The sequence below is a fragment of the Triticum dicoccoides genome, chromosome 5A (assembly GCF_002162155.2).
Source record: "Triticum dicoccoides isolate Atlit2015 ecotype Zavitan chromosome 5A, WEW_v2.0, whole genome shotgun sequence".
NCBI lineage: Eukaryota > Viridiplantae > Streptophyta > Magnoliopsida > Poales > Poaceae > Triticum > Triticum dicoccoides.
Window position 1 is genome coordinate 27,647,470 of NC_041388.1, and position 6,333 is coordinate 27,653,802.

A 6,333-nucleotide genomic window follows, 5' to 3' on the forward strand; every position below is an offset into this window, starting at 1 on the left:
CGCCCCCTACCTCGTGCCTTCCTCGTTGATTGCTTGACGTAGGTCCAAGTCCTCTGGATCATGTTCGTTCCGAAAATCACGTTCCCAAAGGTTTCATTCCGTTTGGACTCCGTTTGATATTCTTTTTCTGCAAAACCCTAAAATAGGCAAAAAAACAGCAATTCCGGGCTGGGCTTCCGGTTAATAGGTTAGTCCCAAAATGATATAAAATTTTATAATAAAGCCCAATAATATCCAAAACAGAATATAATATAGCATGGAATAATCAAAAATTATAGATACATTGGTTTGAATGAGGCCATAAATAACAAATAGCAATTCCGGAAAATCCTCATATGCATATATTAGGTTTGGTACTGATCTACCCCAAGCATAATTTTGGAGTTGTTAAACATGCAAGATGAGTGCACCATGTTAAACTATGCATTTTTTCTACCCCATTTACATATAAAGTTTATTAAGTTTGGAGCTACGGTTATTTAGTTATGGAATAAATCATTTTAGCATGGCATTATGAGAAATAAACACAAACAACATTTTAAGCATTCTTAACATGCATCAAAGTGGCAAATTATTAATCTACACAAAATTCTAAGCATTTTACATATAAAGTTTGTTTTAATATGATGCATCTTGATAAGCACAAGTATAGGGGATCGCAACAGTTTTTGATAAGTAAGAGTGTCGAACCCAACGAGGAGCTAAAGGCAGAACAAATATTCCCTCAAGTTCTATTGACCACCGATATAACTCTACACGCGCTTGACATTCGCTTTACCTAGAACAAGTATGAAACTAGAAGTACTTTGTAGGTGTTTTTGGATAGGTTTGCAAGAATATAAAGAGAGCATAAATAAAAGTAGGGGCTGTTTAGATAAAGACACACCTAAGTTAGTTTTATAAGAGAGCTTGTTGTTACGAGAAAGTTATTTGTCCCTAGGCAAGCGATAACTAGACCGGTAATCATTATTGCAATTTTATATGAGGGAGAGGCATAAGCTAACATACTTTCTCTACTTGGATCGTATGCACTTATGATTGGAACTCTAGCAAGCATCCGCAACTACTAAAGATCATTAAGGTAAAACCCAACCATAGCAATAAAGCATCAAGTCCTCTTTATCCCATACGCAACAACCCCTTACTCGGGTTTGTGTTTCAGTCACTCACGCAACCCACTATAAGCGAATCATGAACGTATTGCAACACCCTACAGCGGGGATCCCTCACGCTTGTGCGACATGGAGAGCACCATAGGACAGCACCAATAATAAAACATGCAACTCAAACCAATCACGATCATCAAATAGCCCATAGGACAAAACGGATCTACTCAAACATCATAGGATAGCCATACATCATTGGGAAATAATATATAGTGTTGAGCACCATGTTTAAGTAGAGATTACAGAGGGTAAGAGAGAGGTTACACCGCTGCATAGAGGGGGGAAGAGTTGGTGATGATGGCGGTGAAGTTGTTGGTGAAGATTGTGGTGATGATGATGGCCCCCGGTGGCACTCCGGTGCCACCGGAAGCGAGCGGGAGATAGCCCCATCCTTCTTCTTCTTCCTTGACCTCCTCCCTGGAAGGGAGAAGGGTTTCCCTTCTAGTCCATGGCCTCCAAGGTGTGGGAGGGGCGAGAGCCCCTCCGAGATTGGATCTGTCTCTCTGTCTCTCTCTCTGTTTCTACGTTCTCAGATTCTTCCCTTTCACCGTTTCTTATATTCCTGGAGATCCGTAACTCCGATTGGGCTGAAATTTTAACACGATCTCAATCGGATATTAGCTTTGTTGCAGCGAAAGAAGGGCATCAACCGCATTACAGGGTGGCCACGAGGGTCAGGGGCGCGCCCCCTGCCTCGTGGCCCCCTCGGGCATCGTCTCGCGTGGATTTTTCTTCCCAAAAATCATATATATTCGAAAAAAATCTCTGTCAGTTTTTATCCCGTTTGGACTCCGTTTGATATGGATATTCCACGAAACAAAAAACATGCAACAAACAGGAACTGGCACTGGGCACTGGATCAATATGTTAGTCCCAAAAATAGTATAAAAAGTTGCCAAAAGTATATGAAAGTTGTAGAATATTGGCATGGAACAATAAAAAATTATAGATACGACAGAGACATATCAGCATCCGCAAGCTTAATTCCTTCTCGTCCTCGAGTAGGTAAATGATAAAAAAGATAATTTTTGATGTGGAATGCTACCTAGCATAATCTTGATCATGTAATCTAATCATGGCATGAATATTAAGACACGAGTGATTCAAAGCAATAGTCTATCATTTGACATAAAAACAATAATACTTCAAGCCCACTAATAAAGCAATCATGGCTTTTCAAAATAACATGGCCAAAGAAAGTCATCCCTACAAAATCATATAGTCTGGCTATGCTCCATCTTCACCACACAAAATTTTCACATCATGCACAACCCCGATGACAAGCCAAACAATTGTTTCATACTTTTGACATTCTCAAACCTTTTCAACTTTCACGCAATACATGAGCGTGAGCCATGGACATAGCACTATAGGTGGAATAGAATATGATGGTGGAGAAGACAAAGAGGAGAAGATAGTCTCACATCAACTAGGCATATCAACGGGCTATGGAGATGCCCATCAATAGATATCAATGTGAGTGAGTTGGGATTTCCATGCAACAGATGCACTAGAGCTATAAGTGTATGAAAGCTCAAACTGGAAACTAAGTGGGTGTGCATCCAACTTGCTTGCTCATGAAGACCTTGGGCATTTGAGGAAGCCCATCATCGGAATATACAAGTGAAGTTCTATAATGAAAATTCCCACTAGTATATGAAAGTGATAACTCAAGAGACTCTCTATATGAAGAACATGGTGCTACTGTGGAGCACAAGTGTGTTACAAGGATAGTAACATTGCCCCTTCTCTCATTTTTTTTATTTTTTTATTTTCTCTTTTTTTGGGCCTTCTATTTTTTTGGCCTTTCACTTTTTTTTATTTTTTTATTTTTTTCGTCCGGAGTCTCATCCCGATTTGTGGGGGAATCATAGTCTCCATCATCCTTTCCTCACTGTGGCAATGCTCTAATAATGATGATCATCACACTTTTATTTACTTACAACTCGATATTACAACTCAATACTAGAACAAAGATATGACTCTATATGAATGCCTTCGGTGGTGTACCTGGATGTGCAATGATCTAGCGTAGCAATGACATCAAAAAACGGATAAGCCATAAAAACATCATGTTAGCTATCTTACGATCATGTAAAGCAATATGACAATGAATGCTCAAGTCATGTATATGATGATGATGGAAGTTGCATGGAAATATATCTTGGAATGGCTATGGAAATGCCATGACAGGTAGGTATGTGGCTGTTTTCAGGAAGGTATATGGTGGGTTTATGGTACCGGCGAAAGTTGCGCGGTACTAGAGAGGCTAGCAATGGTGGAAGGGCGAGACTGCGTACAATCCATGGACTCAACATTAGTCATAAAGAACTCACATACTTATTGCAAAAATCTATTAGTCATCGAAACAAAGTACTACACGCATGCTCCTAGGGGGATATATTGGTAGGAAAAGAACATCGCTCGTCTCCGACCGCCACTCATAAGGAAGACAATCAATAAATAAATCATGCTCCGACTTCATTACATAATGGTTCACCATACGTGCATGCTACGGGAATCACAAACCTCAACACATGTATTTCTACTAATCCGCAACTACCCACTAGCATGACTCTAATATCACCATCTTTATATCGCAAAACTATTGCAAGGAATCAAACATATCATATTCAGTGATCTACAAGTTTTATGTAGGATTTTATGACTAACCATGTGAATGACCAATTCCTGTCATCTCTCTAAATAGATATAAGTGAAGCAAGAGAGTTTAATTCTTTCTACAAAAGATATGCCCGTGCTCTAACAAATATAAGTGAAGCAACAAATGGCGGTTGTCTATGTAAAGAGAAACAGGCAATCCAAACTTCAAATGATATAAGTGAAGCACATGAAGCATTCTATAAAGCCATACTCAAAAGATATAAGTGAAGTGCAAAGACCATTCTATAAATCAACCAAGGACTACCTCATACCAGCATGGTGCATAAAATAAAAATGAAAACTAAATGCAAAAGACGCTCCAAGATTGCACATATCGCATGAACAAAATGAATCCGAAAACATACCGATACTTGTTGAAGAAAGAGGGGATGCCTTCCGGGGCATCCCCAAGCTTAGACGCTTGAGTCTCCTTGAATATTTACTTGGGGTGCCTCGGTCATCCCCAAGCTTGAGCTCTTGCCTCTCTTCCTTCTTCTCACATCGAGACCTTCTCGATCATCGAACACTTCATCCACACAAAACTTCAACAGAAAACTCGGTAAGATCCGTTAGTATAATAAAGAAAATCACTACTCTAACTACTGTTGCAAACCAATTCATATTTTGTTTTTGCATTATAGCTACTGTAATATAACTTTTTCATGGCTTAATCCACTAATATTAATCGATAGTTTCATCAAAACAAGCAAACTATGCATCAAAAACAGAATCTGTCTAAAACAGAACGGTCTGTAACAGTCTGAACATTCACCATACTTCTGATACTTGAAAAAATTCTACCAAAATTAGCAAACATAAACAATTTGTATAGGAAGACAGTGCAAAAAGAATCAGAACCATTTGACATTCCAGCTAAAAATGTAATATCGCACACTACAGCCAAAGTTTCTGTCCTGCACCATACAAACCATCAAGCAAATGTAAACATCCTAAAGGCAAACCTTGGCACATTATTTTTATAATACAATGAAATTGTACAAGGGGATAATTATTTTTGTTGAAAATTTTATGTAATCAAGATTCACAAAGTTGCCGTGAGCATGAACAAAGTTCAAGGAGCTCTCCCACTTCAACAATGCTTGTCTCTCTCACTTTCACTTTACTTTTTGAAAAAGTTTTAGGTTCCCCTCTTTATTTTTGTTGTTTTTAAACTATATAAAAGCACTCAATAGAAATAAATGACTCTATAAAACTTCCAGGTTGTCTCCCTGGTAGTGCTTTCTTTAAAGCCATTAAGCTAGGCATATAGTGCTCAAGTAGTGAATCCACCAGGATCCCAAGGTATATCAAAGCCAATTTTAATTAACAATGATTTGTAATTTAGTAGTGAGCACAAAGTAACATATATCATGCAACAACAGAGTCTAACTCTCTTCCCATGCATCGGCATGTCATAAAAGAACAATTCATGCATACAAAGTAAAGGCCAATGCATAGTATAAACAGTTTCTTGCAATTTTTTCGTGTTGGAAACATAAAGAGGCGGAGATGTAGTTCATCTCTCATAATAATTGCAAGTAGGAGAAGCAAGCACATGCATATTATATTCATCAAAATCATCATGTGTAACGGTAAAAGGCAACGCATCAATATAATCCTTAATAAGGGCAAACTTCTCCGATATAGTGTAATTGGGAGAATTCAAAAAGATAATAGGACTATCATGTGTGGGTGCAATAGCAACAATTTCATGTTTAACATAAGGAACTATAGCAAGTTCATCTCCATAAGCATAATTCATATTGGCATCTTGGCCACAAGCATAGCAAGCATCATCAAAAAGGGATATTTCAAGAGAATCAACGGGATCATAATAGTCATCATAGCAATCATCCTTCAGTAAGCACGAAGGGAAATTAAACAGTGTATGAGTTGAAGAGTTACTCTCATTAGAAGGTGGGCACGGGTGATCAATCCGCTCTTCCTCCTTTTATTCTTCGATCTCCTCCTCATCTTTTTCATCCAATGAGCTCAGAGTTTCATCAACTTCTTCTTCCATAGACTCCTGCAAAATATTAGTCTCTTCTTAGACAGCAGAGTAGTCCTCGATATATGGTTCAACATAGGCATTAGAAGCATACTTATCATAGAAATATTTAAGTATGGCAAAATTTTCAGATTTGTAAAGAGTAGCACCATACTTTTCAATCAAAGAAGCAATTTCGTAAGCACCCTTAAAAGCAACAAATTCTTCAATTTGTTGAACATCATAGTAACTATAAACACCTTTAGCATACGAAGATACGATTCCATTATCACTAAACTCACATTGGTAGGGAAGGTGTTTCTTAGGATTTTTAGAACAACAAGTAAAATCATATATTTCACATAAATTCCAAGCATAGCATTGCAAACGATGACTTTGAGCCAATAGAATTTTCCCTTTATCAGATATTTGGTGTCGCACATAACAAGCATGCTCATCTAAAGATTTGCCCTCAACTAAGCTAGTTGGGGTTTCAGCACGAGCACATATGGATCG